Below are 24,892 nucleotides of genomic sequence, written 5' to 3' on the forward strand. Positions count from 1 at the left end.
CTGATAAACCTAGTACCATCTGACACCACATACATAGTTATTACAATATTATTGACTATATGACCTATTTTGTATACCCATGACTATTCTATAACTGTCATTTTGTCACTTTTTTTTACTTGTTCCCCCAACCCCTCTTCTGACAACCATCAAAATGTTCTCTGTGTCTATGAGTCTGTTTCTGCTTTGTCTGTTTTGTTTTGCTTATTTTACTTTATTTTTTTAGATTCCACATATAAGTGAAATCATATAGTGCTTGTCTTCCTTTGACTTACTTAACTGAGTACAAGACTTCCTAGGTCCATCCATGTTGCTGCAGATGACAAGAATTTATTCTTTTTTATGAGTGAGACATACTCTATTGTGTATATGGACCACTTCTTTATCCATTAATCTATTGATGGGTACTTAGGTTGCTTCCATATCTTGGCTATTGTAAATAGTGCTGCAATGAGCATACATATGTACTGTCTTTTAGATTCAGTGTTTTCAGTTTCTTCAGATAGATACCCAGAAATGAAATGGTCCTGCTTTGTCTCTTGTTACAGAGCCTTTGTTTTAATTTTTTTTGGTTCTTTTCTTTCCCTTTTTCTGTTCTGTTTGGGTATTTTTCTGCTTTCTTATCTTCCAGATCAATTAAGAGAATTGATCCTCTGCTTTATCTAGTCCACTGCTGATTTGCTGTAACGTATTCTTCATTTTAGTTACAGTATTCTTCATTTCTGTTTGGTTCTTTTTTATATTTTCCAGTTCCATTTTTGTGTTTCCTATCTCTTTATCGAACTTATCATTACATTCATTGAGCATAATTATACCCCCTGTATCTATAGTAGATTGCTTACCTCCATTTTGTTTAGTTCTTTTTTGGAGTTTTGTTCTGTTCTTTCACTTAAGACATGTTCTTTGTCTCCTCATTTTGGCAGCCTCCCTGTGTTTGTTTCTATGTATTAGGTAGAGCTGCTACATCTCCCTAATGGTAGAGTGGCCTTATATAGTAGGTGTCTTGTGGGGTCCAGTGACACAGGCTACATGATCACCCAAGCTGAGCATGCTCTGTTTGGTCTGTGTACATCCTCCTGCTGTAGTTGAGCCTTGATTGCTGTTGGCACATCAATGGCAGAGATTTACCCCCAGCCAATAAGCTGTGAAGACTGCCCATAATTATCGGTAGAGGATCAACTGTGCAGGGGTCAACCACATGGAGCAGGATTTACTTCAGTGGGGCTTTGGTGCCACTGTATCTGCCCTTGAGCATGTCCTTCACGGAGGAGGTTGGGGGGTACTTAGACGTGGTTTGAAGCAGTTTACCAGGTGTCTGCCTGCCAGCTCTGTCAGGTAATGGCCCAGAAAAGAATAATGGTCTCTGCCAGCACTACTCTCTGGGACAAATTTTCCCTCCAACTCTTGACTGAAGCCAGACAACTCATTTTTTCCCCAAATTCCCCTGGTGCCAGAGAGCGACCACTCAGAATAAATCCATGTGTGGGCCCTTTAAGAAGAACACCTTGGGACTCCAGAAGTCCCTTATCTCTCTCAGCTGCAATTAGAGCTGGTTTAACAGCCAGAAGTTAGAACCTCTCTTCCTGGTTGTGGAACCCTAGGCTGGGACCCCTAGTTCCTTAGGGGAAACTTCTGCATCCGAAATATCCCTCTTGATTTTTGCCACACATGGGTATGACACATGGGTGTGGCCAGCAGGTTCCACATCTCTGTCCATCCTACTAGTCTTGATGTGGTTGCTTCTTTGTATCCTTAGTTGTAGGACTTCTGTGCAGCTAGATTTTACACAGTTCTGAATGATGATTGTTCTATAGTTTAGTTGTAATTTTGATGTGGTTGAGGGAGGATTCGAGTACAGCCTTTACTTTTGCCAACATTTCGATTGGAACCCCTCTACTAATAGATATGTTTTGAAAATTCACAGGATTTGCAAGACAACACAATAAATATGTTAGCTGTGACATGGAAGAAAAAGGCCATGTGTTAGAATACTAAAACTAATATAAAACATAAATTTGACAAATGGCTGGAAAAAGATATTAGTGATAATCTCTTTAACTGGAAGGCTTTTGAGAAAACAAATGTGGAAATCTTTCATTATGTTAAGTTTATACTTTGCTTATTACTGAGTTTGAACATTTTGACTAATTGTGAATATTTTATTTTTCTTTTTTCATGAATTAACTTCTCATGCCTTTCACTTATTTTCTTATTAGAAGTTCTTGTTTTCCAATTGTTTCAGAAGCTTTTATTAATAGCTAAAACATTTAACTTTAATTGTTATTACTCATTTAAATGTTATATATGTATACACACATATACGTATAGAGTATATTTTTCCAACTCTATGTTCATTTTTTTCATACATGGCTTCTATGATTAGAGGTACTACTTACTCTTCCAGATTACATACAAAATATAACAAAATGGTAGATTTTTATTGTGTGCAAACCCTGTGCAGTAGACCAGGCATAACAGCAGTGATCAGGAAACTTATGACAATGAATGGTAGCAGATATGAGTTTTCTGCTTATTCTATCATTTTTGACCAGTGCACAACAGTCTAGCAGAGCTGGAAGCCAGTCTTCAACCATAAGTCTGTGAGGGACGGGAAATGCATGCTTAGGAAAGAAGGGCCTCTCTGACCGTGTGCTCAGAGACTGGGGTACAGCAGCAGCGTTGGTGGCCAAGCTTCACTGAACCCAAACCTTCCAGCTCAGTGTTTGTGACTCTGGACAAGGGTAAAGGGCCTCTGATAAGATCAGCAGGTTGGCATGAGTTGCCATCATAGTTTGACAGTGTGTCAAGACACAGCAGGATTTGCCACACCAGTATTTGTGATGAGGGAAGAACCAACCTCATCTTGAACATTTGAGGATTGGGATTCCAAACTTTGCAGGAGCCTGTTTCACTGATGTATACGCTAATCCGTAACCAGTCTCCTTGGTGCTCCGCATGGTACCACCATATTTTTTTTCTGGGCTAATAGCCTGCATGGAATCATCTTAACATGAATAAAACTCGACATCTAAGGCCACTTCCAAGATCTCAAATGAGGGCCTCTAAGCATTACAACACATCAACAATTGCTACCATTTCAAATTATAAAATTTGTAAGACTTCTCACTGACAAGGCAGCAGATGCAATTTAATGTATTTGCTCTGTAAGCTCTAAACTTGGTGTGTTTGAACTATATTTCACATTTTTTTCTTTATGTTTTAGTTTGGGTGGGCCACAAAGAAGATTTTTATGTGAGATTAAGAGGGCAGAAAAGCAGCAGCATCTTCATTGACCTCCCACGGTCAACAGAAGCTGGTTTATATAAACGACTGCACATCAATCATAGACTGAGGGCTATTGGAGATACCAACTTTCCTATCGCTCTGACCTATACTCTTCTTGGGTTGAGTGTGTTCCTGCCACCAGAGTAAGCCATAATAGGCTCTGGAATATTGTGCAATTCAAATATTGTGACCCCGCCCCCTTCAACAATGTCAGCGGTTAGTGACATACATATGAAAACAAAGATGGCTGTGCATGGAACGGCTGTATGTAGCATTGGCAAGTGACACAGCCAGCCTGCCAGGAAGTGGTGGCTGTTGGGCAGGGACTAGAGATCAGCGTCCGCTCTGTGTTCCATTGTCTCTGCATGGCCCCAACATGTTCGTTTATGCCTGTTTTTCCATCTCTCTAAAATCCCATAGTCCACCCTTTTTTATTTAGAATATACACACACATACAGACACACACATACACACTAAGGAAAATATATATGTATGATTATTTCCCCCTTTTATATATTCTAAGGAAATATATATATGGTTATTATCCCCTTTTAATCTGTCTTGTCAATTTAATTCTTAGACCAGCCAAAAGAACTTAGAAGGTAGAGAAAAATTTCTTCCTCCCTGATATCACTAACTTAAAAAAAAAGTTTGTTTGTTCTTTTTTATTTTTTTTTTAAATTTAGGATCTTAGAGGATGGGAACTTTTCATCGAAGTTTGAAAATTTCTCATTAGGTAATTTTAAATGAAGTTTCTTTTTTGCTTTCTAATTTCAGTCTATTACATTTTTAACCTTGGAAGTATATTAAAATAATTTGTGGAAAGCTGTTAAAATATCAATACCAATGTAAAGAAAAGACATGACAAATATAGAAAACTACCATAGCAGCTACCCACCACCCATGGGGGGTATGTTCCAAAGCCCCCAGTGGATGCCTGAAACAGAGTGTGGAACCTTATATAGGGTCAGGGAAAAGTAGGCTTATAATTGTTTGTATGGAAAATAATACAATAATTAATAAATGAGGATACAAAGTTAAACTGTATTTTGCATACTCATAATTAAGGGATTGCTAGACCAGAAGCTTGGCCTGATTTCCTGAGATCAAATTTTAGAATCCAAGATTATGTTTTAAAGATTCTGTCTTACAAGTTTTGCTCATGCTTGCTGTGCTGTTTTAAAATAGATTTTGGGGGCAACAGAAAAACAAAATGGCACCCTGAAAAACATTTTTAAATTGATACAAAAACTGTCTTGTAGTGAGTGAAAATAGTTACAAATGTTACAAAGTATTTAGAGTTTGTTAATATATATGTAAATATTGACATCTTAAACCATGTATCATCTCACCTCTAAAATGGAATTAACAGAATCAGAACAGTATATGCTTTCAGGAACAGTTATCCATTTTTTTTTTAAATGTGAATGAGCTGTTCTGTAGCAAAAGAAAAATTAAATTTTCTTTATGCTCCTTGAATATAATGTATTCAATTCCCTCTACAGGTCTTTATTTTTTACTATAATCTAATACATTATTCTCTTAAAAGTCCTTATTAACCACTCTTATCATTCTTCCCTCCCAATAGAAACATAAGGAAATTTATGTTGAAACTTTTAAAAGTTTCATTGACCAGCTCTAAGTGATTATTTGGCTCCCACTCATGGGTTTATTTATCATTATAATTACTGATATTATACAACTGATGAAAATATATATGCTGAAAATTTAATTAATTATAATGAAGTATAATAACTTAAAATTGTATTGCTGTGAATGCAGATAGGTACAGCCACTGTGGAAAGCAGTATGTTGATAGCTCAAAAAATTAAAAATGGGCCTGCCTATGACCCAGCAATTCCACTTCTGGGAATTTATTCAAGGAATCCCAAAACACTTAATTCGAAAGAATACATGTACCCCTATGTTCTTTGTAGCTTTATTTACAATAGCCAAGATTTGGAAGCAGCCCAAGTGCCCATCATTAGATGAGAGGATAAAAAAGCGATGGTACATTTATACAGTGGAATACTACTTGTTCACAAAAAAAATTGAAAAAAGGGAAATCTTACCCATTGTGACAGCATGAATAGACCATGAGCATTATGCTATGTGAAATAATCCACTCAGAGAAAGACAATATGACTTCACTCTTAGGTGGAATCTAAAGAACAAAATAAATAAACAACATAGAAACAGGCTCATAGATAGAGACCAGACTGACAGCTGTCAGAAGGGAGGAAGTTATGGGGCTAAGTGGAAAAGATGAAAAGATTAAGCGAAATGATAATAATAATAGTAATAATAACCTCATAGACACAGAAAACAGTATGCTGACTACCAGATGGAAAGAGAGGTGGTAGAAGGTAGAAGAGGATATAGGGGAGATAAATGGTAATGGAAGGAGACTTGACTTGGAGTGGCGAACACAGAGTACAATTTACAGATGATGTATTGTAGACGTATACACCTGGGATTATATAATTATATTAACCTACATCATCCTAAATTCAATAAAAAATAAAATTTGGGGGGAAATGAATCTCAGTAAGTAACACAGGGCTGGAATTGTTTCAATTAGATCATAGGGTCAGTCTTTCGTATCTGTTCTGTTTCTTTTTTTTATTTCATAGTTACAACCTCTTTGAAAACTTTTCAACATAAAGAGTGATGGAAATCATTTTAGTAATGCCATTTGGTGTTTAATTACTTTCAAAGTACCTGTCAGAATCAGAATAATTAGGATTTGGTTAATTATTTTTTAAAGTAAAGAAATTTAGGAAAAAGTGGGAAAAAAAAAAACACTTGCCTTAACAAAAGGAAACATCACCCAGTTTTTTTGTCAACCACATTAACATCAGTGCTAGGACTTAGCACCACAGTGAGATTGATGGAGCTTAAGAGATGCACATGTATTGTATATGATTAAAAAAAGATTTTGAAAGAGGAGATGGAAAAGGAGATATCAATGGTTGAAATAAATAAGCCAAGAAAGAGAATACCTGGAATTTAGTAAGTAAATTAATTATTTTAAAACTCTCTGTGCCTGAGTTAGCCTAATGCCGACTCATGTTCACTGCCAAGGCTGTGCTACTCCCAGATTTAAGACAACTGTAAAAAGACTAGGGGATTCCTCTTTGGGAAAGTAGACTGTTTAACGTGAAGAGATAACAGCACACCCTGCGTTTATCTTTGTCCTTCTTAGCTCTCAAAAGAAGTGACAGCTAAACTAATTTATTTAAGTGTAAGACATTCGGCGATTTGTGTTTTTCTCACGGGTGCATTAAGTGACTATTGAAAAATTCTTGTATATTGCCAAGCCAGAGTTATTTCATTGATAAATTATTTGTAGTTGGATTTCTTTATTTTAGATTTACTTTTCCTTCTCTTCCTACACATTTGTAAACTCTTTACTATTAATCTCACGAATAATGGCTAATTGCCAAATACTAAAAACATATTAAACATAAGTTTTTCAATTTTTAATATTACTTATAATTTTTGTGTCTCTCCAAAAAATATTATCCATTGTTACATTCAAAAGAAAGCTGTATATTATTAACCTTATTTATTGACCTTAATCCCAGCTTACTACAATCAAGACATGTCATGTCTTCTCAACCCTTTAATTTATACCCTTAGTTACATCATAAGTACCTCAAATCAAAATGCCAACAATAAAAGACAGTATTTTATTAACCTATCCCTTCTTCTTTGTAAGTTGTCTATCTGGTCAATTAATTGGGTTTTATTCATTTTTAAGTTAGCTAATCATTAACTTTTATGATATATTTGCTAAGCATTTTTTAGTAAAACACTACATATTCAGAATGAACAGTTAAATGATGTTCTATACAACCCAGGCGTTTTCCTTGAGATAAGTGACTCATGGTTGATGATTGGTTTCACATAAATCCCACCTATCTGTTCAACTGTAAAAAGAGACCAAAGAATTCTCTCATTAGAAAACAAAACAAAGCAATGTTTGGTCTATGAAACAACATGTTCATAGGTTTATAGTAATTGCTTCTAAACCTTTTCTTTATTTTCCTCATAACCACCTTCTACATGGTTCTACTCTTCTTTGGCACATCTCCAGCTTGCTATTCTTTTTGTACATAAAACCAATGTAAAACACACTCTCAAAACTGGTCCACTGCTCACGCATTTAAAATAATATTTGGAGTACCATATTTAATGAAGTGCACACACTAAATGGGCCGTACCTTAGAATAATTATTACCACATTGGTTTTTTAATATCAGCCATCTTCATAGCATACCATATACTCCATTCAGTACACAGATGTCTAACAAATTTAAGATAATTTTCAATTTCCTTTAAATTGTTAAAAAACACTTAATAAAAACAGTGCAGTTTATTTTATCACTATGTGAACAAATGAATCTTGCAAGTGCACCTTAAACATGACAAGACGTGTTTATATTAACTTTAGATAATTAAACACCCTCCCACCCTGTCTCGCTTCTTCCCTGTAACGTTCTAGAAAAGCCAAAGCAGCCCTTCCTTGGCTCACTGTCCCCAGCTCTAATGAACATACTCTCAATATAAAAAAATTAAATTAAAATATAATTATACAATTTTTCTTTCTGATCATCAGTGTAGTAAACTTAGGTTTAAAATGCCTTGCTTCACAAAAATTTATACTTTATTAGAATGTATTTTTCCATTTATAAATTCATATTCTCTGCCTCTGATATTCTTATGGTGAGGATGCATTTGTGAAGTAGAATAAGCTCAACTGTTGAATCTGCTTTCTGCCATTCTTTCATGTTTGGGTCCATGTATCAATTAGGGAAATTTCTCTTGTTCTCTTTTCATCTTTGAGATTTCCTGATGTCTTTGTCTTGCTCCATCCCAGCCACCTGTGATCTGACTGTTCCTCACCAGCCTGGTCAGTTGGCTAATGATGTTTCACAAGCGTCTCCACTGGAGTCGCAGAATCCAAGGTTGAGCGCCGCGGTTCCTGCCAGCTCTCCCCCAGGCCGCGTCCTGCCGCTATCCAGCCTTTTCATATACTCAGGCATGGAGAGCCTCACTGGAGCAAAACAATGCTGACAGACTGGCAGTGTCCCAAGTCCGAGGTGGTAAGAATTCTTGCCATTTGGTCTCTCTCTGAGGACCGACAGGAGTTCCAAATCATCCCGCATTCTTTGGCTCCAAACCGCTACCCTACTTCAGAGAAACTTTCCTTGAAAGGCATTGCTTTAAATAATAATAGACCATTCATTACTTATCAGTTGAACAAATAAACATAAGTTTGAGAGGACTTCTTTTTAAATTTTTACTTCAATAATGTCAAACTTATACAAAGCTGTAAGCATAGTATAAATATTTCCCACACAGTTCTCAAATAAATTGACCAAATATATTTTAACACATTTGTGTCATATTCTGGGTGTGTATAGACACATATATAATACTATATAGAAATAGGAATTCAACTAATCATCCTCCCAAAACTTGAGGCTACAACCATATATAGCAAGTTTATATTTGTGTATATTATATATAAAATATAAAATCATACACACATATAATGATTTGTGAATCACTTGAGAATAAGGTTAAGACATCATGTGTTAGCTCTAAAATATTTCAGTGAGTATTTCTTATAACAAAAATATTCACTTATATATAACCACAATGCAATTATCAAATTCACGAAAGTCCACATTTATTCAATGTTATTTATATGTCACTAACATTATTCAATTTAACCAACTGCTTAATGATGATTTTAAAGAATTTGCTTCCCTCATCCCCTGCCTTAGTTCAAGAATACAATGCATTGTATTTAGTTTTCATGTCTCTTCAGTCTCTTTTAATCTGGAATGGTTCTTTTGTGCACCTTTGCCATACTTTATATGTTTTACTTTAATATTTGGTTCTTTAATATTGAATTATTATTATATATGCATTTCCCCTTTCTTATTTGTTGCTTATATTATTGGAGCATATATCTATTTACAGTGCTTTTATAATGTTTTTTAAATTTTTCTACTCTATGACTCTCTTCTACTATTTTCTATTCTCTCATGTTTTTCTTTTGTCTTATTTCTATTTTTTATATTCTGTTATCTTTTACTTTGAAGAATATAAGTATATTACATCAAATTTAAACATTTTTATTAAAAGAGAAAATACCTACATCATTTACACATTTGCTTGGTAGGTAAAAACAGTAAATCTCTTCTATCCTACTCATTATGTCCTTGTTTGCTAGAAGAAATCTCTTACAATATATAAAGTTTGAAGTCAAGCTGGTTGATGCATTTTGTTCCTCTATCAGATCCTAGTGTCTAACAAAATAACAAAATATTATATGTTGGCCCAAGATGGGATTTGTATGTTCTCTTGCTACCTAAGCTGTGTAAACTCTAAACATATCATGGAAATGAAAAGCTACAATATAAAATCCACCCTGGAAATAGGATTTTTTTCCTCTTTAAATGCTTCTTGTAGTACCTATATATCTTGATATAGAAATCTGTGCTTCTACCACATAGCAATTTGTAATACGTGGAAAATAAAACAGTAGTTGGAGAAACCTTCTGGATGTGACAAAATGTAGAATTCAGGAAGAGAAAGAACAGTATAACAATTGTCAGTTCAGTACTGCCTTATACCGCTATTAATATAACAGGGGTTAAGAATGAACCCCTAGTGTTTCCTAGTCACCGGTATGTGGTGGCAGGGAAAACCAAGCATATACCAATCCAGATGATTCGTGCTGGTAAGCAATAACAATTTCCTCCAGATTCTGACAATAAGCTGATCATCAGACTTAAGTTTCAGTATTGTTGTACAAGTTCATCTGTTTTCATCTTCACAGGTATTTCAGCTGCCGTTTGGAAGAGACTTCCATGGGGACCCAAAAGCCAGGTGACATTTCAAAACTGAATTCTCACTATTAAAGCAAACAAAAAAAAGGAAACAAGTAAAACAAAGCAAAGCAAATCAAAACTTTCTAGTCAACATAATTCAGTTCAATTCAGTTCAGGTTATCATAAATTATAATCAGTCAATAGCTACAGAACTCAGATAGTGGTTTAACACCAATTTGCGCATCAAATACTTTTATTCATACATCCCAATAAGGTAAAGATAATTTCATATTATCATACACATCTTATCTACTTTCAGGATATTTCTTGCTTTTTTTTTTTAACTAGCAAAGTCCATTGTCATTTTATCTCCCTATAATGTCTCTTCTCAAAGACCATTTTTTATAACTTTGTTGAGCTTGTTCATGGGCAACTTGACACAATTGCCTAAAAAAGATGTTTAACCTAGGGATGGATGTTTAAGTCAAAAGAGACACAGCAGAAACACTGGTTCCCAGGAGTGAAGAATGAGAACACAGAGTCTACCATTAACAAAAGGCAGTGCAGGGAGAATGTGACCATCATAGAACTAGGAAAGAAGCAAATCAATAAAAAGGAGCAGTGGAAACCAGTCAAGTGGCCTCAGAGCGAGACAGAAGTGAGAGAACACTAACTTTAGTTCCTGAAGTTTACCTGTTCCTTGGCTATGTCATAAAACCAGGCTAAACTATTGCTCTTGATTTTTTGTGACATTTCGAGAATCGTATGAATCAATTTGTCAGAAGTTCATTTGAGTGAATTTTGATTTTTGGTAAAAGAAGAACCACACAGAAAGTCAATAACCTATTTTTTATATTGTCTTTATAATTATTATATGTTTATATTCTAAAATTAAATTATGATTCCTCTGCACTGCTTATTGACTTCAATCATTATTGTTCTTATTCATTTCTCATAATTTCCATGTTTGTCAAATTAGCACTCCATTTGCAGCTACTTCAAGATGTCTTATATACATTTTGCTATAATGTTTAATTTTCTAAATAATAATAGAAATATAAAATATATTTAAAAATAATTGCTGAAATGGATAAATTGATACTCAATAAAAAACATGACCCATGAAAAAATAAAAAATCATTTTATTTTAACATATTTTACTCAAATAGCAGTATTTTGTATTGAAATTACATTTTGCAATAAATGTTTATAACTTAAACTATCATATTGAAAAGAATCAACACAATCTACTCATTAGAGTTTTACGGATGAAAAAACATGAGATCAAATTGCTCCAGCCTGGGGATTGTGAAGTTTTTATATATTTATATTGGATAATACTAGGAGAAAAAAATAACAGACATAATGATGGAGGGATGAGAAAGGAGGGAGAATAAAAGTTAAGGGTTGATTATGGTTGCACTCTCTATACATCATAAAATTATTATGTAATACTACATTTTATCTCAAAAAATACAATGCATTAGTTTATTTCTCTCAAACTTAAGCTATCTTCTTACATTTGAATAAACTGAGCTTTAGGAAATATAATTTACTTTATACAGAAATCACAAAACTAGTTATTAACAGAACATAGCCTTTTTACCTTTTGTCCAGGTTTTTCCAACTTTGTAATTTTATTGCAAACTTAACAAACTAAGTGAATCGTAATTTGCTTTTCACATTTTCTCATTAATAATCTTCCAAATTATTACTGATTGGAGGCACTCATGACTTATATGTCTCATGTAGTAATAGGAAAAAAATGCAGTTCATGCAAATTAAAATATTCTACCACATTTGTATTGGTTGTTGTTTTATTACTACCATAATTTTTTTAAAAAAATGTACCTACATCATTCTAATACTGTTGTAAAGCCAAAAATCATCACAGTAGAAAATATAATTATGCATTCTTGTTATTGATACAGAATATCTGTTTGGAATTACTAGGCATAAAGACTATATAAACATAAGTATCAAAATGCTCAGTTCCTATAAATCGACTGCATTTTTGCAAGCATCAAATCAATGTGATTCTTTTAAATTTTCTAATTTATGGTAATCGGTACTGCTGGCAGGCTTTCTGAATATCTTTGCATACTAAATGTATTTGGGTAATGCAAGAGCAAAGTGTTTTTGTCATTAAAGGGAATTTTTCCTTAATAACAAAAATAAGATACTTTTTTCCTAGCAACTATAGTTTAAATATTTCTTAAGGCATAGTCCTTCAAGAGAGAAATGGCTTCAGCATTCAACTGAAAAAAATTAGTGAAATTCAAGCTAATTTTCATAATTCAAAATAGTTCATAGTGTCCGTGGGAGAAAGCATATCATTTCCTCATCTCATATGTACACTAATTCTTTTATACTTAGTACAGAAAGTATGTAAATTCCCAAAGATTTTGAGTCTCTGTCTAAAGAAAAGCCAACAAAAAGCCAAGGACTGGACCCTTAGTATTCCCTATTTGTTGTAATACATGTGATACTTCACTGTTTAGTGTTACTCAGATTTTCTTTATTCCCAAGGTCTCAGCTTAGTTGGTTCTCAGCCAAATGTAAAATTCATAGTTTGGCATTCTCCAGTGGGAATCCTGATTGTAGCAAATAAGAAAGAATGTACCGGAAAGGTTTCTTCCCCCCCTGGAATGAAAATGTTCCCTTAATATTCCGATTCTGATTGTGTCATCTCTCCATCTACCTCAGCACCAGGGGAAGATTTGTTTTGATTATATAGGTAAAAGATGGATAGATGATTGGTTGATTGATTGATACTGAGAAATAGACATAAAGTAATATACTACAGACGTAACTAAAATGAGGAGATTTCCTAAAAAAAATCAACTTAGAAAATAAACACATTAGTCAACTCAATCACTCTGCTCACCTGAATAAATGAAGACTAAAGAACTACACAGAAGCTATATGCCATGAACTCTTCCCACAGATATGGGGTAGGGTTATTGGTCATTGAAGGAAAATAAGTTATGCCGATCTGACAGTTTTTAAAGAATAAATGTAAGCTATAAAAGGATCATTTTATTTCCAATTAAAAGTTAATTAAAAAGGCTAAAAGAGAACAACACTCTTCTCGTGGAGTGACTTTGTTTTCATAATCACAGCAAGAATTTTGCATTCAGTTTTGATTATTACTGAAAATTCTGATTTTTAAATTTCTGAAGTAAATTATATTTTAGGAACAGTCTTCTATATTCTGGGTACTCTTGCTCAATTGTATTATTGGGTCATCATAATTTTCCTAAGGTTGTGCCCGTTTTACCTACGCCGATACCTATTGAGGATGAGAGTAAGAACGTTGGGTGAGATGTGAGGTTGAAAGGTGAGACAGAGAGAGACATGACAGGGTCAGAATCTGCTCTTTAGCAAAAGGAACATGATTTTGAAGGCTGTACTTGGAAGCTACAAAATCATTCACATACGAGCATTTCTTGCCTTCTGAACAAAGTAAAGAGAGACAGAAACCAATAGAGAAAGAACAGAAAATGTATTAGGTAACAAATAGGCTCTCATCTTGTTTCTTCACTTTTTTATCTAAACCCAATTAATCTAGGAAATGAAGGGAGAAGAGATGTATGTCCCAGAAACAGACAGTGCACCCCTCTCAAAGCTGAGAAAAGGAGAGAAAGAATAAAATAAAAGACAACTTTCCATTTTTGCACCAATTATCAGTGATGGGATTTAAATACGATCTGAGGGATCATATTTAAAATGTATATAGCATTAGAGTTTATAACTAGAATTAACTGAGTTTTTTTAATATAAACAACAGCACCTGAAAATTTCTTGTATTTTCCTGAACTATTGATGAGATTCTTTTACCCATTAAAAGAAAGTGGAAGTACTCACAACAGAGTGGGAGTGAGTTGGGAAAAATAAAAATACTTTTCTTTTTGTGTGCATTGAAAAGTCCAAGCTGTTTAATAAAGAGTTATAAAAATTTTTATAAAGAAATTCAGTAAATGATTTCTGTTCTAAATCTACAAATACTTGAAATGAGTTATATACTTTCTTTGAACTGCATTTCAAAATATTCTGTTTCTTCATAAATCATTTATGAAGGTCTCATATATACTATTTGGTATAAAGAACATTCAGTTAGAAGCTGGAAAACTGGTGTTCTAACTACAGTTCTCTCAAATAGTTATGTGGTCTTTGGCAACCTTAGTGTTCCTTAGTCTCACTTTCTGTATCTTAGAAAAATAAAAAGACAAGGATATTTAGTGCAAGGAATTTTCATTTCTATTATTTTATAATTCAAAACATTTTTTATCTAATAGATATCTAATAATGTTTGAGAAATAAAAACATTAGGTAATTATAACATATGTAGTTTTATTATTCTTATAAATATATTTTTAAAAGTTTAAAAATTTATTGAAATTCAAGTTAATTACTAAATTTTTTGTTGGTTAATACATAAATATTACCTCTGTCACTATTGAAAGAAAAGAGGTAAATATAAGGGATAATTCTCTCATATAAAAAATAACTTACAGCCACTTAAGCATAATTGAGAAATCCAAAGAATATAATTGTTTAGCAAATAGTATATCGCATTAACAAGCAGTACAAGATTACTTTAAAATAAGGTATATAGCAAGGAATAAATATAAGAATTCACATATAAAATAGCTTGAAGTAATCCCAGAAAACATCAAAAGAGACAGAGGTGTGAGTGTTTTCCTAAAGACAGGTGATAATTTGCTGCAGACAAAGATGAGTAAAATAAAGCACTGCAAAAAACAAAGGCATGAAGACTGGAAGACAGAAATATACTAAGTAATATCTCTTTACAGTTTAACACCTTGGACAGTTCTGGTTTCAGCCATGATGAGTAAGTGGGTATCATGACTTGCTTTACCATTGTAAACAGAGTTAGCATTAATTACATTGCATAAAACAACAATCTTCATGCCTCAGACAATCAACATTCCAGATCTGTGACCCATTTGATAGAGCAAACACTTTAAGTGAGACACACACACCCTGACTTTCTGCCTCGGCTCCTATTTCAGACAATATTACAAGGAAAGTGAAATCTTAGCAGAGATCAGCAATCTCTCTGGCAGAAGAAATGTTATATCGAAGTTTGGGAGCTTGAAGATGGCTGCAATTTACAAATCGGGGTTCTCTCAGGAGAAGAGAGCAAAGAGAAGAAAAGAAATCAGAATAAAGGTCTCCTTAACCGTGCGGCCAAAGGCGTAGCTGTTTATGCACAGAACAAGACACTGTGAGTCCTGGCAGCTATGGAAGGGCTGAGAGCCAAGTGGATGTTCTGCAGTTCGCTCTGTTCTGGGAGACAAGGCGGTTTCAACCATCCAGTGTTTCCAGATCTCGCTAAAAGCTCACAGAAACAGTTGAGATGACACAAAAGCCTGAGCCACTGAAGTGAGCAAATCTTGCCCCAGGATAAGAGCTACATATATATACTATTATTTCATTGCCAACATTCATCGTAACAAAATGATGATTTTTGAAAAATATATTGAAAATTATCACTTCAAACTTCGCCAATGACATGGATGTAGATTATTCTTTATCTTTGCTGAAATACCTTGAAGCTAGTATATGAACATTTGAAAATCTTCACTTTGTTTTAAATTCAGATACTTTTGGTCAAAAATGGAACATTGCTAAAAATTAACTCATCTTTCCCTTTAATCTTCTGAGGCATATATGTTTTACCAAATCTGCAATATTGTAGTCCTGAGGCTACTTTATCTTTCTGTCTCTATTTACGCTATCGTAGGGATTTATTGACACTGATTGTCTTTTGCTATGATACATGCTTAGTTTATTTAGTTTTGTTGAGAACTTTTATTTTCTGGAGGTCTGGAATTTTTAAGCTCATTAGCTTCCAAGTCTCCCTGAGCTTTTCCTTTAAAAAATAGAAAAGAAAAAAAACTAAGCAAAAACTACTTGCAAAAGTTTTCTCTTTCTCTTAACTTATACCAGTCTGGTATCTTCTTAATGAGGTTACTGAACAGAGATATTTGCAGATAACTTCAGTCAATGTGACATTGACAGTTTTTAAAGAACTCCTATGAGCTTTGAGCACAAGCGCATTCTCTGCTTTGTTCATTGCTATTTCCTCAGAGGAACACAAAATACTCAATCTGGGAAGGATCAATAAATAATAATTGCAACTGGAGATTTACAGAACTGTCAGTCGTATGGCTACATGCTCCAGACCTTTCTGTCCCTTAAACCTAACCTTGAATCCTGGTGGAAACACACACCTGCTTAGATCTTATCAATGAGGACACACTGTGTATGTCCTAACAGCTTTGGTAAAGCCAGCTCCTTCATTGGATGGGGGGGCATGTAAGTAACATATTTTTTGTATTTCTTCTGTGGACACATAAGTAACATATTTCTTAGTTCAAGCATACCCTTGGATTGGTTATGTGAAACTATTAAAATGGGTACTGAATATTCTAAAAGAAAGAAGAGAAAAGCGTTAAGCCACATTGATTGGGAAAATATCGTGGAGAAAGTTTAGTATCTAGTACTTCAGATAGTGCCCCTAACAAATTATGTTTTACTTTTCTTCATTTTAAACCCATTAACCACCTCCACAAAGACTGTAACTTAAAATAAGATGAATATATCCTTGCTTATCCCATTTAAAAATTCAGCTACAGGTTTTTATGGTCTCATCAGAAAAAGTATTTGGTTTTGTGTAAAAATCTTAAGTGACATAAAACATAGCTAATATTTCATTACAAATAGTGCTTGCATTATTTACCTCAACTTTGAAACATATCTTTCAGAAATAAATATACTTAAGATTTTTTCAAAACCTTCTTCTGATAGTAGAATAAACAACTTTGATTTACATTTAATGTAGGTAGTCATTTTATATTTGTTTTAATATATTGTATTCAACATTTGAATGTACTATGCACTTAGTATTAAACTTTTTACTCGTTTTTTCCCCGTTTTTGGTAAATAACTCACCATAACATTTATTAGTCTACAGCTATACATATATTTGACTTCTTCCCCTTACTGCCAATAATACAAACTTGCAGAATCTTTACCTACAGTGTACCAAAGTATAGACTGAATCAACACTATGGTTTTACCCTTATTAACTGCTGGATCTGTTCTAAAATATAATACTTACTACCAGCTTTTACTTTACTCCTTGGGTTTGCAAAACTGATAATTTTCTTATTAACATACCTGGGCTTGTACCAGTCAGTGAAACTTGGAGCGTTAGCAGCATTACCCTTCCCTTCCATTTGTTACTTACTCAAATCCTTCTCAGGAAACTTGGTGAATTTCATTCTTCCACACTGGACTTGAAGCTGTGTGAGCATGTACTTAAAAATTTTCTCAACAGCAATTCCCTTTCTTGACTTCTCAAGATGTGACCCATTTCACTTTATCTATGGGGACATTGTTCAAATTAAGTAAAACCTTGCTTCCTTGTGATAAGGATACAAATCTATTTGGAGGATGTAATAAACACAATACTTCATGTCTATAATTTAACTTGAAAGTGTAATAAAATTACTTAGAGTTACGTATGAATGAATTTGGAATAACATGTATCTTAGGCAAATAGTATGTTTTATGCCAATATCAAATTTAAGTACCAAGAAGAGATGCAAAAATGTTGTAAAATTTGAATCTCTTTTATAACTTCTTTTTCTCTACTAGAATATCAGCAATTATTTTAATTTATCTTTGTATCATCAGAGGTAAGCTCAGAACCTAAATCTAAGCAAACTATAAAAGAGTAAATATCTATTAGGCATTGTATAGAGCAATTATTAAGGGGTCCTGGATAAAACTTTCTAGATGTAAGATGTAAGAAAATTAATTAATTTTTGTTTTTGACAAATTATCCCCTACAAAATGACAATAATAATAGAACTTGTACCAAAGAGTTGAGACAGAATATAGAGAAATGACAGAAGTGAATTATCGAGTGGAGATTTTTGGCATGTAGAAATTCCTCAAACTATACACTAATTACTCTACACCTAATATAATACTTAAAAACATTCCATGTATTACTTTACTTAATCCTTGCAAAAAATTCTTTGCCAGGTAAATAAAGTAAATTTATATAAAATAAGACATAAGATCAGAAATAAATCAGAAAAGGCTGGTCCCAAAACCTGTACTATAATGACTATATTTATCCCTGTTTAATGTAACTAAAACATTAAATGATTACTTGCATACAGAGTTACAGGATTCCTTATGATGAAAAACCAGGATCTTTTTGTATCAGCATCTTTATTTAATACTTATTTAATACCACTACGTTGTAAGTATAGAGCCAAAGGAGAAAAATGTTATTAAACTTTTCACGCACTGGCTGGTGTGGCTGAGTGGATTGAGTGCTAGCCTGCAAACCAAAGGGTCACCGGTTCAAGTCCCAGTCAAAGCACATGCCTGGGTTGCAGACCAGGTTCCCTGGTGAGGGGTGTGAAAAAGGCAACCACACATTGATGTTTCCCCCCTTCTCTTTGTCCCTCCTTCCCCCACCCCCGCAGTCTCTAAAAATAAATAAATACAATCTTTAATTCTTTTTTTTCTGCAGAAGATGCCAAATCATAAAATATAAAGCTGTTAAGCACGGTTTTTACTCTCTAGGGTTATGATTGAGAGAATACATATAAAAGCCAAAATTGTATTAACATGTCATCTTTATCAGTGGCCATCTAACAAGAACAGGTTTAGAGAATGAAGTTGGAACTATTATTTTCCACTTAAAAATTAAAATCACATGCTTAGTTGTAGGAATAAATAAGATAATGGTGGATCCCCTCAAAGTATCTCCAGAAGAATCTCCCTGGAAGAAAGGCTAGCAGGGCCGCGGCACTTCCTGTATAACATTTTAAATGAAGTAGGAAGAACACTCTATGGGGAATATTGCCCTAAAAGTGGTTAACTCTCATTTATTATATTGTATGTTTCTCTTTTGAGGGAAGTGAAAGTTGTGGATGCCTAGGAAAATAACAACAACAAATCTGTGTGTCACTAGAAATTCTTGTGCTGGCTAAAAATGGCAGCCAAAAGAGGGTCTAAGACACTGGGGAGCTGACAAAATTGGCAGATGCCAACACACCACAGAAGAGCTGGATGTGAGGTTACGCAGGAAGCTCTAGCAGAGCATTTAAATCAGGGTGCTATGAGGCCTGCAAGGAGGTCTTCAGAGAGGTCGGAAGGGGAGGCTGCCACGAGGTGGGGAGGCCTGCCTAGAAGTCTGGCTGGAGAAGAGGGCAGGGAGCCGACAGAGCTGCGGGGCCCTGCTGGCCAAGCACAAGTCGGCGATGCTTGGGGCTGAACTGGGACCGGTATCGCTGAGCAGCAGACTCTTGTTTTTCTCGAAGACGGTGCCTCTGAGTGACTTATTCTGAGACTGGCCTGGTTTGGCAGAGGGAGGCAGGATGATTTGTTTGTGGGTGTTTCTGAAGGGAGCAGGACTTAACAGCAGAAATCTGCTATTGTTCTAAATCTCTTTAAATAAACAACCCCTTTCCTTTTTCACCAAGCTGTTGCCCTCTTGGCAGTGAGCAGTTGAACCCCATGGCTGTTCTGGAACACCATTGGATAGTTCTGTACGAGGTTTACATGGAAAATCGTAAAAAATTCCAATCTAAGTAATACCATTTTAAAGGATCTAGGTATCAATCTTAGTAACAATTTAACATATTTTAGAGGATCAATCTTAAAATGTTATATATCTTCAAATAATTCTTTTTAAAATCCCATGTGATTAATTATCTTCAGGGAGTATATTTATTATTTCAGAAGCATTTGCTGAAAAGAATTAGAAAGGAAAAATAACTTTCTGAAACCCGATTTTTTATCAAAACCATTTTGACAGATTCAGGCTACCTACAGACTCAATTCACTTGAAAGGCAATGATATAACATTTATGTCAACCATAATATAAGCAAATAATCAGCAGTGAATCTTGGAAAAGTCATAAGAAAATAATTTTTGGTATATGATTGTATTATATGAAATAATGCCAAACATTTTTAATCTACAAAAAATTCAGGTGCTATTGAAGTTTGGTACTATTAAAGATATATCTGTATAGTTAATGAGATATTACAGTTGTATTTCACTTCAAGTTTTTAAGCTTCAGTAAGTTATAATTATTAAAAATCCCTAGTTATCTTTTCAAGGAATATAATATGATCATATTTGCATTCTATAAATTTAGCGTCTAGAAAATTCACAAATAACATTACCTGATATTTCAACTTTAAATTAAGCATATTTTTAAAAAATTATTTCATTGTTTATTTTTTAACTATCTCACATAAAGAAAATCTAATAAATATTGATTAGACAGCTACCATCTAAAATAAAAAATTGCCACAGAATCTACAAAGGTAAATTAAGCCACAGAAATAAAACTGTTCAATCCATAAATAACATATCCACACATAGGCAATATAATGAAGTATGTGAGTAATACACATTCTTATAATCAAAATTGTCATGAGGAGGGGACAGGGGACATGTCACAGGGGTGTGCAGGGTGCAGGTGCTCTTGGGCCTGAGGGTTGCTGTCAGGAGCCAGCTGCGGAGGGAGCAGACCTCTGAATTCTGCAGAACCCGTCCCAGGGTGATCAAGGATGAGGGGAATCAACACGATTCATTGCAAACACTTCTCTGTTTGCCAGGACGGGGGACATGGTTCTTCTCTCTAGGGGAGAGAAAGCCCTGAACCCCCATGTCAAAAGGTTTTTGTTGAGAACCACATGCACAGGGGTATGGATGCAAAACTCATCAAGCAATGTCAAAAGGCTGTGTTTACAGAAAACAAAGAAAGATCATGGATAACAATAGAAGGAAGCAAGAGATCTGCCTCAGGTCATGGTCTATGAATAATGTAAATCTCCTTCCCAGTATGAGCAGGTTATCTAGCTTTGGGGGAAAAACAAGCAAGCTCAGAGGAACTTACTTCTAGGCCTCATTGTCCCCGGGAACCGCCCGGTCCAGTTTAGGGCTGTACCTGCCTTTAATATTGTTTCAAGCCTGAGCCAGACGGGCAGGGCAGAGCCACCAAAAGATAAGGAGACTTCTCTCAGACAGAATGAGGACTCCGACCCTGTACAAGCTGAGCTGAGGGGTGCGGACCTTTTTGCCCTTTCATCTCTGTGCCCCCAAGTCCTTGTCCTTCTGCCCATACTGGCCAATGTCTGTCTTAGGGTGTTTTCTCCACATGAGAGAACTTACCTGTTATGGATCACCGATCATCACGGGACCAAGCAGGGTGATGTGAGGGAGGCAGGGCTTGTGCCTCTGCCAGGGGGGCAGGTTTCGTCTCGTCAGCGGCCTGTTTTCCCAAGGCCTCCTTGATTATTTCCAGCCTGGGGGCCCTCTCGTCTGTCAGCTGGGCTACAGTCCCTAAAACCAAGCAAGGCATTTCCTAACGCAAAATATATGAAAGATAAAGAATACTAATTGCCACCAGGTTTCTGATTGTTGGAGTGAGAGACTATAGATAAGCTTAAATGATAAAAATGGTAATAGATTGGTGCTGAAGATATCAGTATCAAATTGTGTTGGTATTCGTGCACATGGATATTATAAAATGTTTGTAGATAATGTACACATACACAGGTTAGCATATGCATATATATTTCTTTGTATAGGAAGTGGAAAAGCAATGACATTCCAGCATCAACAAGCACATGCAGTAAATATATATCTGTCTCTAATATTATTTCCTAGTGAAACAAACCATGGTTTTTAAAAAAAATGACTGATTCTAGGACTAGGGCAGGGAATCTACTATGTAAGTCTGGCATATCTTTTAGTGACAGAAAGTATGAAAATAGTCACCGAAAAAATATCAAAGGGACAAAGAAACCAGTGAAAGAATTGTAAATGGCTAAAACCGGAAAATTGTAGCATCAAAATAGAGTCGTAATAGATTATAGCTCAAGGTGTAAAGTATATACTTAGAAGTCTATATTGATATATTTAAGCAATTGAATAAATAAATAAACAAATATGGGCAGACACACAAATCTCCTGTGCAGAATAATTTCAAATAAGTTATGGCAGGTGGCTTTTAGCATATCACTCCTTAAGTCTGGCTGAACATAGTGCCCTCTTTCCAAAGTATATTGTATGAAAAGAAAGCAAACACAGTAGCTATAGAGAGGAAAACTTAATGAATTCAGTCAGGTAATCAAGATTAATATTGACAGTAATGTCATGTTGACTGTGTCCACCATTGATATAATGCAATGAGAAAAGCACTTTACTCTTTGGTCTTCCTCTCAATAATCCATAACCCCAGTTTAATCACAAGAAAAGCATCCAAGTACCATAATCTCATTTCAGCTATACTCTACAAAATACTGACCCAATACTCATCAACTTGTCAAGGTCAGCAAATACAAAGGAAATCTTAGAAACTGTCCCAGCTAAGGGTAATCTAAGAAGATGTGATGTCTAAATGTGATTTGGTACATTCTGAAATCCTGGCACAGAAAAACAAGACATTAAAGGATATTGCAAAACATCTGAAAGATACAGAGTTTAGTTAATAATTGTCAAGAAGGGTATCATGCATCAATTCATGATGCCAACCACCAAGAAATGAAGTCCAAACATGTCTGCCCATCATGCTTTGGTGTCAAAGTTACCAAGGAAAACACAACATAATAAAGCACTGGATGGAAGAATGGTTTACTTACACATAGAAGATACAGGCCAAGGTCAGTTCTAATGGAAGGCATAGCTTCCCCGTGGTCAACAGGTCTTGCTCAATGGCCCAGGACAGTTGGCCTATGTGCAACTCTCTTGCTGCCAAGGAAGGACCCCACCTCATCCTGGCAGAATTTGAAATGGTGAAGGCTATGTCACGTCTGAGGACCATTGACATTCGAGCTTAAGCAGAATAGAAACAGAAGATATTCTCACACCATGTTGTAAATCCAGCAGAGGCATGTAGGCTCTTCATCCTTTGGTAAGGAAGTTCCCAAGCCCAAGGCCCATTCTTCTGTGCAGGCTGAAAAAGTCCTGGAGGAGACCACCTTTCCCAATAGTGATGATACAGAGTGGGGCAAAAGTAGGTGTGCAGTTGGTTATATGGAAAATAATACAATAATTAATAAATTGCAATCCAAGAACAGTTTTGCGTACTTACAAAACTACTTTTGTCCCACTTTGCACATCAATATTGTGTTCATTTATTATGACAAACATGCTAACACAAGCTGTTAATATATGGAAAATTGAGTGGGGGTTATATAGGGACTTTGTAATTACTCTCTTATAACAGTTCTGTAAATCTAAAATTGTTCTAAAATTAAAGGTTTACTTAAAAAAAGTATGGGGCTAAATGAAATGTAGAATGCTGGATTGGATCCCAGAAGAAATAAATGTTTTGAATAAGGATATTCTATAGTTACTATATTTATTGATTATATAGTTATTATACTTATGTTAATTTTAAATTTGACAAATGTAATATAATGATAAGAGTTATTAACATTAGGAAGAATTGGTCTAAGGACAGATAAGAACTATTTTGTACTACTTTCGTAACTTTTATGTTAGTCTATAATAATTTTGAAAAAGTATACTAAAAAAAGAGAATTGAATACAAACATAAATGAGTTCTAGAAAAGCAACAAGTTATTTAGTAAATCTAAAGGTGGTCCAATGCATGGGTAATAGAAGTTTTGTTTGTTTGTTTTTTAATTTTTGAAACATTACTTTTTACTACTTTTAATTTTACATGCTTATCAATATTTTAATATAATTCTATTAAGTATAATTTTGTTCAATTTCAGCTACTAAAAATTTTAATATGACTCTGGAGAAATATTTTTTAGCATTAGAATCTATTTAGATTTTTAAAAATTTTTTAACTTTTTTAAAGTTCTTAAGGATGAAAACCAAAGGAAGACAAAAAAAAAAAACTAACATTATAATTCAAGAAAACTACCTACCTATCTATCTATCTATCTATCTACCTATCTATATATGTGTTTGTGTGTGTGTGTGTGTCATGGAAGTGAACTTAGATGATCAAAACACTTTCAATCTATGAAAAACTGTTTCAGTATGATTCTTCTGAATATATAAAACAGAAGACTGAGTGTAATATTTAAGGAAATCAAAGAAAATGGTATAAGCTGAGGACTTTATATTTAGCTAAACTGACTGCCAAAGATAATGTCATAGACAAATGGTTACCAACAGGTAAGTTGTAAGAAAGATATAAAAAAGTATGAAAAGATGACTGAAAAGGACAGGGTGGTGATCACTTATACAGAAGTGGAAGGATATGCCATCGGGACAGCTCACAGGGATGCTCTTCGTGGGTGGTAGGCAAAGTGTTGTGACTTGAACTGGTACTGGTTAGAAAAGTATTCACTTCACAAACATCCATCGAACTGTATTTTATTTTGTATATTTTCCTGTAACTATTTTATTAGTAATAAAAAGGTTAGTAATAGAACATGTATTACTATCTCAGTGTTATATATAATAATCACATTTTTTAATTTAAGACCTACTTATTTAAAAAAGATATTTTATATCTTTATATAGTTTCAATGTTAGAGCTATTTCATCACTCTAAGTTTTGTTAGGAAGTGCTTCATTATTAAACACCTTAAATAGCTTAATTTTCATGTATAAAATTATAAAACATACTTTCATCCTTAACTATTATTTTAACTTTTTTCTGATTTAGCATTATTTCTAGGTGCACTTTTTATGCATTGACTGAATA

The sequence above is a fragment of the Pteronotus mesoamericanus genome, unplaced genomic scaffold (assembly GCF_021234165.1).
Source record: "Pteronotus mesoamericanus isolate MK-2021 breed Mesoamerican mustached bat unplaced genomic scaffold, CSHL_Meso_final contig_94, whole genome shotgun sequence".
Classification (NCBI taxonomy): domain Eukaryota; kingdom Metazoa; phylum Chordata; class Mammalia; order Chiroptera; family Mormoopidae; genus Pteronotus; species Pteronotus mesoamericanus.